We start from the raw sequence: 13,938 nt of genomic DNA, 5'->3' as shown, positions 1-13,938 counted from the left end.
TCCTCCCAAAACCTCGCGGCCCAAAATCTCGCCGGGCCGAAACCTCGCCTGGCCAAAACCTCGCCGCCCAAAACCTCGCGGGGCGAAAACCTCGCCCGGCCAAAACCTCGCCCCCCAAAATATCGCCATACCCAAAATCTCGCCTCGTAATGATCTCGCGACACAGAATCTCGCCTGGTCTAAATTAAGCGAGACGTAGTGTCACCTGGGAAGAAATGTCGTCAGGATAAAACCTCTTCACGACGATTTCTTCAATGTAGAATATTCTATCGCCAGATTTACAAAACTTATTAGGTTTTGAAACTTGACATTTTGTATAAATCTTCTTGCTCCACAAGGGCACAAGCTCCAGATAAGACAATATTTTGCGAAATACATGCCCTAAAGAGGAATGGAATGGAAGGCTTTGAATGAGTTTTGCCGTTCTCCAAATCTAAAAAACTACTAAGCATAGAACCTTTACGTTTCGGTACAAATCTTCTCCTTGTACCATAAGAAGGTATGTTGCAAAATGCTCCTCGTAAGGGAGTGTTGAAGTTTGGATAATTCTTGAGATTGGCTTGATCTCAGGACCCACGAGGTTCTGGCGGCGAGGTTTTGGCCACGCGACGTTTTGGCCGGCGACGTTTTGACCACGCGAGGTTTTGGCCCGGCGAGATTTTGTCCCGCGAGGTTTTGGCCCGGCGAGATTTTGGCCGGCGAGGTTTTCGCCACGCAAGGTTTTGGCCGGCGAGATTTTGGGCGGCGATGTTTCGGCCGCGAGATTTTGTCCGTATCCCCTCATTTAGTATGAGAAGTCACTCTTTGATTCTTCACGATTGCTTTGAAAATAAAATAACTTGAAAAGGATTTGAAGCTATATTGATTAGCTGTATTACTCACAAGTCCAGCACTTCACCCCTACATTATCTTCTCATGCAACATCATAAGCTAAATATTGCTAAGTTCAGCTCTGATGTTTGGAACGAACCGGTAATGTTCCTGTAATAATATTTCCACCAAAGTGCATGCCGAAGTTAATTTATTCGATGATCTGGAGACAATTTAGTGCCCATTAATAAACTAAATAACATACAATGGAGTAAAATTACAGAAATGAGATCGTATTGTACAGTAATTCCGGAACTCAGAAATAATCCGAAATTTAGAAAATTCCGAGATTCCAAAAAATCCAGGAATTCGGAAAAATTCCGGATTTTTCCGAATTTCGGAATATTTACGAAATCGTTTTTTTTTCGAATTCCGGAATTTGTCCGGTTTTACTTTCGGGAGTCCGGAAAGTAAACATTCCGGAATTGGCATCCCTAGTTTACACACGACCTTTCAGAACACTAAACTAATAGCTGTCTACAAACAAAGAAGTAATGCAAAGCATTTTGTATCCTGCAATACGTCATGTATTAAAATCCGACAGCAGTTTCAGTATCTAACCAGAAATTGAATATATCTAGCTACTGGAAATTGAGGTATGAAGAATTGTATTGTGTCATATCTTTTTGTCTTATACAATCCTGCAAACCACTGAATGTCTAAACGGCTTTCGTTAAATCCAAGTTGTAGTATTCACAGTTACATCGATTTGTGTCAATATGATTGGGTTAGTAAAGCTTTCTGTATGATAGGGTTAGTAAGACTTTCTCTACTCTCCCGTAAAGTTGTGATACGATCTATTACAGGATACAGAACGAATTATCAATTTAATCAAGTTGTTGTATTACTCTTGCTTCACATCTGCTTCCGCCTCTGTCAACTCTGGTCGATCTCGTTGACGCGACGTGTTTGGTTTCTATACCCTTTTCTTCGTTTACTGAACTAAACAGTAACTATTCTGAATTATATTACTGCGCATGCCTCGTAGATAGATATTTCTGATGCCAATAGTTTCCGTTTTGTCCAAGGAATGTTCTTTTTCTTATTCCCAGCATTACACTTTTATTACATTATATGAAGAGCATGTAGGTCTAAATACCTCATGTATTACATAGAATGTAGGTTTAACTCTTCCAGCAAAGAAGGAACATGTGATCATAGTATACAACCCACAGAAGTGATAGCTGGTAATACAGTGGTTGTAATCTCTAACGACACAGAAGATAAATGCTGTCCTCCCCGCTGGTCTAGTGGCCATCATGTGCGCCTTTGGTGTATGGTGTCCTGGGTTCGATTCCTGGCGAGAGAGCCTTTATGATTTTTAACTGTCCTCGATGTTTCTGTGTTCGTGTCCCTGTCGTTATAAGTTATTAGAAAAAGCAAGTTAAACGAGTGAAGCAAGTAAAATTAGCAATAAGTAAGTTACTGAAATACGTTCGGTAAGTCAGTTAAAAAACAAAAAGTGGACAAAGCACTGGCTTTCCACGCCGTTCATGCGAGTTCGAATCTATCTTGGCTTGATTTTTTATCCATTTGAGAGAAAGTATTGTTAATAATAATAATAATAATAATAATAATAATAATAATAATAATAATAATAATAATAATAGCTAACACGTGTGTGTATTTCGCACAGTATAATTTCATATTATCATGTGGAAATAAGTAAGGCTGGCTGTCGCCTCCCCCCCCCCAATTTTTTTCGATGCGCCTTATGGGTCCACAGTGTCCCATTGGTCCCATCCCATTATCACCTCCTGTTCTCTCGATATAAGTTGTCAACATTTTGCCTAAAGAGGGCTCTGCCGTGGCCCCATGACCCCCCATGACAATGACTCTTCGTTCTTTTTGCATTGAAATCGCTTATTTTTCTGAGTACTATGAGTGCATACTGTCCAACGTTGCTCCCATCACTCTACTATTTACCGTTCTCTCGATATAAATTGATAATATTTTGTTTGTAAGGGAGATATGGCGTTACAATCATACGTTTGAATAAGAATTGAGGAAGATATTGCCTTGCCACAAACAACACCTATTATTATTATTATTATTATTATTATTATTATTATTATTATTATTATTATTATTATTATTATTATTATTATTATTATTATTATTATTATTATTATACTTAGCACTAATGTTGCCTACCACTATTTGCAATGCAATGTGTTACTAAAAAGCAAATCAAACAACACTCCTCGCCATTTACGCTCCCGAACACGAAATACATGATTTACAGTTCTCTGTCTTAGGGGAAAGCACATTTATTTAGAGATGCAAAAAAAACGGCTTTTTTGAATCTGTTTTTTTTTACATAAAAAGCCGGCTTTTTTGGGGAAAAAACGAGAATTTTGGAAATTTTGGCTTTTTTCATTTTCATGATTTTTCTATCTAAATAGCTTTCTTATAGTATATTCTATAGTTAGGTAAGTGTTCTATGACCTAAATGCCATATTTCGCTCTGAAATTCACCATCAAGATGGATGGAGCACATGTTTTACGAATTAAAGCTAACATGAAGAATATAGTATTTGAGGGCAATTTTAGAACTGTTTAACTTTATATTAACTTTTGAGTTATCGACTTTTTTTCTCTAAATCACTTTAGTTTGTCATCCGTGTTTCATTTCTAAGAGCTTAGTACTCTAGCTTGTAGCGCAGAAGTTAAACTTACGTTTTTCTATATATCCGTCAAAGCGTACGTTTTTCAATATGTCCGTCAAACCGTACTTCCACATTTCTGTTATACTGCAGTTGTGCAATGATTTAGCAATAATTTTCCGGATACAACCTTGAATACTAATTTATACAAATAATCAGTAGCGGATTTGGAAAAGTACTTTGGGAGGGGTTTCTCTGATTGTTTCGTTTTCTAAAAAGTCCTAATTTTATTTGGGAGGTGCTTGAAGTTTATGAGTACAGGCATAACTAATATTTCGTTTCGTTTATATGTTTAGCAATAATCTTCCGGATACAACCTTGAAGATCATTTTATACTGAGAATCAGTGGCGAATTTAGAAAAGTATTTATTGAGGGGGTTTTTCTTACTAATGTTTAGTTTTTCTAATTTTCTAAACATTCGAAACATTCGTAATTTTTATTCGAAGGGAGCTTAAAGTTTATGAGTAAAGGCATAACTAATAGATATTTCGTTTGTTTTAGACATTCCGCAACTTTGGGGAACAGGCTTCAGTCCGAAAGACCGTCCCCCTCACCTTCGCAAAACCGTCACTGCATAATAACATTTAAAAACATTAAGAAAGGAAGTCGGCCAACTCACAGTACACGCACTATTTTTACATTCAGAGATGGAATGAAGAAAAGCTTTGTCAGAATGGTCGAATGCTGGGTTGAATCCCGGACTTCCCGATAGAAGCGCAAAAGCTAACCACTCAGTCATGTTTGTTGTGCAGTTGTATTTAGCTTAACTTAAATATATTCCGCAGTCCTTTTTTTAGGGGGGGGGGGAGTTCCGTAATGATATGTTGAATCCCTCTTGTTAAAAATTCAGAAAACTTGAGGATTAGGTAAACCGTGATGGTAGTTATAAAAAAAAACTTAACTGTAGAATTTCAAGAATATACAGAACTAAAAGTTCTAGATGTGCAGGCTTTAAGTATATCATATAAATCTAAGTATTTTTCTTGTTTTATTTTAATTTTATTTTGTTCCAAAAAGAGGGTATGAAATATTTTGAAGTAAAAATACTACATAGAATTTTGCTACTTATTTGTGTATTTTTTTAAAGAAGTATTTACTTTTAGGGTTGGCTGGTTTACACCAGCTGTTTTTTTCTTTTTTTAAAAAAAAATAAACAACTGGTTTAAACCAAAAAGAAAAAAAATCGAAAAATGCTTTAAATCGTGTGAACTTCATGGTGACATTTCCACATATCAAACCATCTGCATTAGTTTTATTTCCTTTTCACCTTTTAATCAAGGTGTCCCATGTTCAATTCTCAGTCGAACCACAACCCTTCTGTCATGTTTAAACCAAGTAGCGGTTCGAATATCACTAAGCGAAAGTCTTCTCCTTGAAACCTATTTATAACGTAAGGATGTTAAGCCTAAACATACGAAACTAAACCAAATTATATATTTCTACGTGCCTGAATGCCTGCTGTTTTATAAAGAAGCCAAGGTTGCTTAAATATATTGATAGAAATTGGCAAAATTTATCGACTGCCTACGTAGCTTCCAACATTAGCTTGGATTGGACTTTCAATGATATCTACATACTAAATTTGTAATTTAATACCTCAGTTTTAGCGTACTGATTATGATGCGTTGACCTTTAAATTTTACATGCAAAGCAATAACAGGATTTTCCCGTTATTGTTTTACATTTAAAGTAATGATGGGATTTTCCCGATGGCTAGAGCGGGAGTTTCTCAATTTAAGAAATTTACTGACCGGATTTCTTTAAGCTTATGGGACCTCTTCCAGCATAACTCCGTTTTGCATTATAACACCAAGGTGAAACAAACTTATTTCTTTGAATATATGTAATATAAATACATTAAGCAAAATATCTAAATAAAAAAACCTGGTTTAAACTCCCCCAAAAAACGAGTTTTTCGCATTTTCAAAAACAACCATGGTTCTTGCCAACTCTGCTTAGTTTTGTATATAGCAGGTTAAAAAAATTATTATATACATTGGTTAATCCTTTGGAATTCATAATGTAAATATGTTGAAGTAAAATTGTTTGAAATATCTTTTCGAAATTCATGGTTTATTTTCGAGGTTTTATATTATCATCGGCATCAACCACTAATTAAATGGCTTTTTGTGTTATAGAGAAGCGTAACAAAGTCTGCTTTTTCAGTTTAAAGCAGAATTTTGAAAAAAGCCCAAAATTTCCCAAGCAAAAAAGCGAAGCAGAAAAACCGAGTTTTTTCCCAAAAAAGCCGGTTTTTTCCGAGCCCTTGCATCTCTACATTTATTATATTATTCTTTCAAATAATACGTTTCACAAGTTACTTCACTTTCAATGTGTAACTTCATATCCTAACTAACAATCATCTTGTTCCGATAGGAAAATATCCCCCCCTGCAAAAGAAAATGCCTGACTGTAGCGAAAGGGCGCGAACCTTTTTTAGGTGATTAATAGGGTCCAACATTTCAATAAAAGAGGATAAGTCCCTGCACACAAATATTTCAGTAAAAGAGGAAAAGTTACTCAAACTTTGTGAATACCCATTTATGTGCGAAATTTGGTTCCCTTGGAACTTTTTAAGAGTTTGAAGGGCCGCCATTTTGAACATTTTCATCTGATTATTCTGGTTAACGAACTCAGTCAAAATATTTCAACAATTATGTTTGTGCCAAGTTTCGTCTCAATCCGCTGAAAATTACGGTGGTTATGGCATTCACAAATAGCGTTATATATATACAGACAGATAGATAGATAGACACACAGAGGGAGAGAGAAAAAGTGTCTTGCACCTTTCTCCCTTCTCGCACCTGTGCTGCTTCAGAGCTAAACCGGGCCTCTTCGCAAAACGTATTGACCAGCCTAACCTAAACAGAAGCCTCTTAGTAGTTAACGTAGAAACATGGTCGAGAGGTTTAAGGCATATAGTGGTTGTATTTTTAATAACCATGAGTATGGGTTTCGAACCCCTCCACTTCCATTTTTTTTTTTACGTCGGAACGTTCAATTTTTATTCTTTACTACTTGCAAATGGCGTTTACATTCAAAATAAGAGGAATTTTGGTGGCATTTGTTCGGATATTCTTCTCTTTCGAAATGAAGACAAGAATAAAAGCAATACGCAAAGACAAAAAGTATTATCAGTACTAAATATTACCAATAATATTTGCTACGAAATACTAAATACGACCCCTTTTACCATCTCTCATGAGCTGTATGTATTATTAACAAAACAATTAAAAAAATGTCCTTGCCGGAGACTTGAACTGGCGCCCTTTGTATTTGTAAGCCAGCACCTTAACCACTACACCAAGATCATGGTTTGGTGAACGTTGAGTTGTCGGTGTATTTGTTCTATTTGTGTTTTATGTTCCCACTTCGACAATTTTTACTCTTTTTTTTTCTCCGTTTAACATCTGTTTCTGGCTTTCTCTTTCGGTGTCGTCCTTTATTTACACTATGCACTATTCGTATTCACAGCTTGTGCCCCTCTGCAATGTCTTATTCAGATTAGACTTTTCTTCTTGCTCCTCAGTAAACATTTGATTGATTTAATTCTCATACTCTCCATGGATGGAGCGCAGGAATGCCAGACTCGAAGAATAGGTGTACATTTATTTCCTGACAGATAATACTTTATATATTCATGGTTTGATGAAACTCCTCAATTTTTTCCCTATGGTTTGTGTCATGTTCTATATCGTATAGGACATAAGATGGGAAATGAGAACTTTGAGAAATGATTTTTTGTAAGAGTGTATATGTCAAATTGGAAATATCTACGTAAAACATCTTTGGAATATTTAAAACAACTCAGGAGAAAAGTATCCAGGGAACTTTTCTGTTGTAGATCCAGGATCGTACGCACTGTTCAATAAGTTATATTTCATGTTAAAACTTAAAATGATAAATCTATCACTTCCAGTTACAATAGAGGCATAAAGTACTAATGTTAAAACTTAAAATGATAAATCTACCACTTCCAGCTACAATAGAGGCATAAAGTACTAATGTTAAAACTTAAAATGATAAATCTACCACTTCCAGTTACAATAGAGGCATAGAGTACTAATGTTAAAACTTAAAATGATAAATCTACCACTTCCAGTTACAATAGAGGCATAAAGTACTAATGTTAAAGTACTAATGTTTTACACAATTCTTCACTTACAAGAATGTACATTCATGTTTCTTGATGAATGTACTTACAAGAAGGGAATTTAACATGATTTTCGCCAGTAAATTCATGGGATCCTGAAATACTTCCGTTTAACGCAAGTTTCCGTTTAATAAAGAGTCCGTTGAAGACAGGTTTTAATGTACTTATTATTGTTTTTGCTCCAGTGCATATTTCTCTACGGCTTCTGTTTTTCCTGTAACGATAAAGACGAATATAGAGCTTTATTCTTGTGACACTGAATCGATATCAGAACAGCGCTTCTTGGTTCTATTGCCGTTTTTCTTTATGGTAATCACATTTAAAAGTGGAAACCGTATATGCCTACCACTTTCGGTTAGAATATGAATGAATAAGTCTCTAGGACACTAAGACACATCGTTAAGCGATTTCTTGCTCTTATCAGTTTTGCTCTGTGGAACGGGTTAGGTCATCGGGTTATCTGGGTCATTACTTTTGTGCGGATCATCCGGGTCTGGGTCTCGATTCTCAGACCAACTTGGACCCGGTCCAAACAGACTAGTCGACTAAGAGCTCGAACACTCAGTTGTTTAATTTCTCTGTGATATTTCTTGATCAAGATCCCACGTCTTGAAATTTAAAAAAATAATTTTATGTTTATTCGTCTTCCTATACCAAAACTAGACGGTTTTTGAACATAGACTCTAAATCAGCGTTTCCCAACCTTTTTTAACATGCGGCACACTACGGGTCTAACTTGAATTCTCGCGGCACACTCATAGGTATTATTATTATTATTATTATTATTATTATTATTATTATTATTATTATTATTATTATTATTATTATTATTATTATTATTATTATTATTATTTGTAAATAGAAAATACCGTCGTATTTGTTTTCTTTCATTACTGCCCTTCTCACAAAGAATAAAGCTCGATCACTGTTTTTCCTCCATCGTGACTAATCATTATAATTAGTTTTCATTCAAATTAAAAAACAGGAAACAATTCCAATGATATATAGAACTCAGACTTTTAAAAAATACACTTTCTTTTTCGAAGAATGTATCCAAGCGTTCACTAAATTACGAACGAACAAACAAATCTCTTGTACTTTAAAAACAGAATTGCGGTAATTTGTATGAGTGTTTGCTTTGTCGAAAGGCTAGAATGAGATTTTAAAATTTCAAGTTACGAAATAATCTGTAAGAATAAAGAAACAATAATGGTCATAACAATGATAATTAATACTTTTTTCAACATTAAAAATGAACAGATAAGTAACACAGTGTGAAACTTATAATTTATTAACATGGTTAATATACGTCACAATTTTAAATATTAATAAAATTCTGTTTTCGAAATGCAATCTATGTAGTAGTAATGTATGTACAATAATATATTACAATTACAGTATTTTTTCATTGTAGAGGTTCATAGTAATGTGAAATTTAAATACACATATTTCCTGTCTTGCAATTAGGTTCCTATATAATTAATATTTTTTTTTAATTTCCTCGCGGCACACCAGCGGGCACACCGGTTGGGAAACGCTGCTCTAAATAAAAGATTAACCGAAACGCTATTTGGACTCAACGGTATCTTTTATATTCTAAACAAGTGTTACAAGTTCATTCGATTAAACTTTGAAGACAGTCATAAGAAAAAAAACGTGTAGATTATATTTTCTGTGATTCCTGCGCGTTTATATTCTCATAAACCTTGTAGTTATCTTTTAGAGCAGTGTATTGATAGGCACAGATGCGCACAACAAACCAAAAACTAATATTCGTTTAGTGAGAAGAGAGAGGAACAGAGGCGAAGACCATGTTTGTTGAAATTACTTTAGTAGTCTCACACGCACTTCCAATATGTATGACAACGTTTCGTCATCTCCGAGTCACTCCGGGTCATGCTTTTGTCTGGGTCACCGGCTCTAGTGGGTCATGGATATGAATAACTTCGTGACCTATTCCATCACTGCTGTAAAGATTAACATTGAAGACAGAAATTTAAATTTCTACCATTTCCGGTTCTGAATGGTGGATAAAGGTAAAGATGAAAATCTATTTATGGGAGGCTGAAACCCTTTCCAGAAACTGCTATTAAGTATTTATTATCGTTTGTGATCATCTTTCGATAGTTGATTTCTAAAAAAAATAAGTAAAAAAAAAACAATCTCCTTTGAATAGTGAATTAAGAAATTATACGCAACCTATTTTGGAGGAGACAGAATCCATTTAAAAAAACACTTCTCCCGTTTCCTCACACTTTCTTCATTCCACCATTTCCTTCATCACTCATCATCACCGTCTCCTTTAGCCTAACCGGCATAACCGTGGGACGTAAAACTCATAGATTTCATTTCATTTAAGCAAAGCACCTGTCGATAGACGGACATACATAGTCGTTCTGTAAGACTTCTCGGATTTAAACAAAGCACCTGTCGATAGACGAACATACATAGTCGTTCTGTAAGACTTCTCAGATTTAAACAAAGCACCTGTCGATAGACGAACATACATAGTCGTTCTGTAAGACTTCTCAGATTTAAACAAAGCACCTGTCGATACACGGACATACATAGTCGTTCTGTAAGACTTCTCAGATTTAAACAAAGCACCTGTCGATACACGGACATACATAGTCGTTCTGTAAGACTTCTCAGATTTAAACAAAGCACCTGTCGATACACGGACATACATAGTCGTTCTGTAAGACTTCTCAGATTTAAACAAAGCACCTGTCGATAGACGGACATACATAGTCGTTCTGTAAGACTTCTCAGATTTAAACAAAGCACCTGTCGATAGACGGACATACATAGTCGTTCTGTAAGACTTCTCAGATTTAAACAAAGCACCTGTCGATACACGGACATACATAGTCGTTCTGTAAGACTTCTCAGATTTAAACAAAGCACCTGTCGATACACGGACATACATAGTCGTTCTGTAAGACTTCTCAGATTTAAACAAAGCACCTGTCGATACACGGACATACATAGTCGTTCTGTAAGACTTCTCAGATTTAAACAAAGCACCTGTCGATAGACGAACATACATAGTCGTTCTGTAAGACTTCTCAGATTTAAACAAAGCACCTGTCGATACACGGACATACATAGTCGTTCTGTAAGACTTCTCAGATTTAAACAAAGCACCTGTCGATAGACGGACATACATAGTCGTTCTGTAAGACTTCTCAGATTTAAACAAAGCACCTGTCGATACACGGACATACATAGTCGTTCTGTAAGACTTCTCAGATTTAAACAAAGCACCTGTCGATACACGGACATACATAGTCGTTCTGTAAGACTTCTCAGATTTAAACAAAGCACCTGTCGATAGACGAACATACATAGTCGTTCTGTAAGACTTCTCAGATTTAAACAAAGCACCTGTCGATAGACGGACATACATAGTCGTTCTGTAAGACTTCTCAGATTTAAACAAAGCACCTGTCGATAGACGAACATACATAGTCGTTCTGTAAGACTTCTCAGATTTAAACAAAGCACCTGTCGATAGACGGACATACATAGTCGTTCTGTAAGACTTCTCAGATTTAAACAAAGCACCTGTCGATAGACGGACATACATAGTCGTTCTGTAAGACTTCTCAGATTTAAACAAAGCACCTGTCGATAGACGGACATACATAGTCGTTCTGTAAGACTTCTCAGATTTAAACAAAGCACCTGTCGATAGACGGACATACATGATCGTTCTGTAAGACTTCTCAGATTTAAACAAAGCACCTGTCGATAGACGGAGAAACATAGTCGTTCCATAAGATTTCTCAGACTTAAGCACTTAATGTTTCTACTGCATAATTACTAATACTAAGGTCATAAATATTTAACCTTGTTTTATTAATATTTAAATTTAATTTAAAGTGTTTTTTTAAATAATTTAAGTAGAAAATTAAGTATAAAATAAGAAGTTCAAATGTTGAGAGATTCTTTTTTTTAACATCCACAGGAGCATGAAGATTTTGAAAGTTGTATGTTCGTCTTTGAATTCACTTGACATTGAGTCACAACACGCATTTTGTCCAAGGAAGAGCAAAAGGTTATCCCAATACTAAAGTGTGTTTGTAAGATATTTGGAAATAAAAATATAACAACAACAATGAAAACATTCTGTGATATTTTCCATAAGTAGAAGCTTTGCTTTGTTATAATTAGCTGTTGTATGTATATACGATTGTAAAGTTATCCTGTACCACATAGTGTCTGATGAAGCCAAAGAGTTGGTTTAACTGTAACACTTGTTGAATTTTAATGAAAATATATAGTTTTGCTCAGCTATGTGCTAGTTTTTATATACGTGTATATTCTAGTTCTCTTTAGACGATTCAAAATATTTGTGTCTAATGGTTGCAATAAACTTATTAACGTTTACTACAAACTTACGTGAGCTCCCTCGTGGCTAAACGATTAGTGTACTCGCCTTTGACGTGAGAGATCCGGGTTTTATTCCCGGTGAGAGCTTGTAATGGACCACGTTGATCCATTACAGGAATTATGTGGTCTTGTCTGTGTGTGCCCTTATTCTTTATATTAACCTATTTAAAATATTATGAAATATTGTTATTGTTGAATTTGAGCAACCAATCATGCCAGTCTATGTTCAATGTGTTATGACCGAAATTAGGTTTGTTTGTTGCTTGTTAATAAGATTGACGCGACAGGTAAATACAATGGATATATTAGTTTTAAGTAATTCAGGATCAATTGAGCTACTTTACCATATAATATTTTATCGTACTGAAGAACGTCGCAAACTGGCGACCGTGACAGGATATTAACTTGTTAAGTCAATCTAGTTCGTTCAATTTTCTTGCTTTGAAAAAAAAATAATATTTTTTTTATTTGAAGACGGGGCAAACTGTAATGGACCACGTTGATCCATTACAGGAATTATGTGGTCTTGTCTGTGTGTGCCCTTATTCTTTATATTAACCTATTTAAAATATTATGAAATATTGTTATTGTTGAATTTGAGCAACCAATCATGCCAGTCTATGTGCTATGTGTTATAATGTTCTATTTTATTATTACTATTACATTGTTTATTATTTGGTACAGTTGCAGAATATATGCAAGTTGTAAGTTAGTACTAGGTGCTTTGTACAGAAGTTTTGTCATCTCCGTGAATGCCATTTCTCTGGTTTCTAAGTACTGAAGTCTTGAAGAAAAAGAAAAAAATTGTTAGTTCGGAAAAAAAAGTAAATTGTGACACTATCAATCTAGAAAATGTATTTGTTATGTCAAGACTAGGTAATCTGCAATTAAATATAGGAAAGTACTAGACCTAATTTTAGTGAATTGTGTTACGAAAGAATAAGCTTTTAATTTAAATTATTGAGTAGTTGCGATAAGAGAAATGTCATTCTAAGTAGCTTTTGTCCCTAATTCCCATATGTCGCTAAACTTTAATGCCTAAAATTTAAGTTACCAAAAATAAATCTACAACTTATAAGACTATATCAAGCAAATCTAGTTCGATATATCTATTATTTAAATAATATAAAATATCAGGAGCATTGAAGTACCGAAATTAAAAACTTGTATCCTACTTAGGCTTATTTGTAGCAGCAATCTGATCATTAAATGTACGTCAAGCACATGTTGGAATAGTATAATTTTCAACGGAATATCGTATGTTAGAGTTGTATCAACAGGGGAAGATTATAATTAGTACGGCGATAAATAAATAAATAAAGAAATAAATAAATAAATGAAAATGGTAATGTATAAAATGAGTATATGTAATGTCCACGATAAATGTTTTATGAAGGTTATGAAGAATGAGAAAGTACCCGGTTAATTGACAATTGCACTCTGTTGTGTTCTGTTATAATTTAGTAATTTGTTCCTACAATGAGCTAAATGTACATATGGAGATATGAATGTTTTAGATATGTTGCTGTAGATTCGCCGCTGAAATTACTGATGGTATCATCTCGCCTAAAATGGGAATATATACAAGTTGTGTTATAAAATTTTCTTTCCTGAAATATTAAAGTCTTTGATTGTTTATTTAATCAATAATTATTTTGCTTGATATTTTAATTTCGAATCTGCTGAGATATCATATTAGTATACTCTGTTTACTTTATCTGCACCAACTGTAAAAGAATCTGGATACCTGATATGTGTGAGATGCGTTAGAAGCGTTCTGGTCATATATTACGTAGTTGAAGGATTATTTTGAAAACAAATTATTAAAGAATTGTTGTTGTGAAGCAACATGG

The 13,938-nt window shown here is 34.6% G+C and overlaps 1 long non-coding RNA gene across 5 annotated transcripts in view; it reads left to right on the top strand.

The window, feature by feature from the left end:
- The window catches only part of LOC145693454 (uncharacterized), a 262,867-nt gene extending 249,211 nt beyond the window's left edge, over positions 1-13,656 (top strand). For all 5 annotated transcript variants that reach the window (XR_014132778.1, XR_014132779.1, XR_014132781.1 and 2 more), the window contains one exon: positions 11,661-13,656. This is a non-coding gene — a long non-coding RNA (uncharacterized LOC145693454). The remainder of the gene's footprint in view (positions 1-11,660) is intronic.
- The last annotated feature ends 282 nt before the right edge of the window (positions 13,657-13,938 follow it).

The sequence above is a fragment of the Thermobia domestica genome, chromosome 8, assembly GCF_964235325.1.
Source record: "Thermobia domestica chromosome 8, izTheDome1.hap1.1, whole genome shotgun sequence".
Classification (NCBI taxonomy): Eukaryota; Metazoa; Arthropoda; class Insecta; order Zygentoma; family Lepismatidae; genus Thermobia; species Thermobia domestica.
This window is presented reverse-complemented; position numbering and strand designations above follow the sequence as displayed.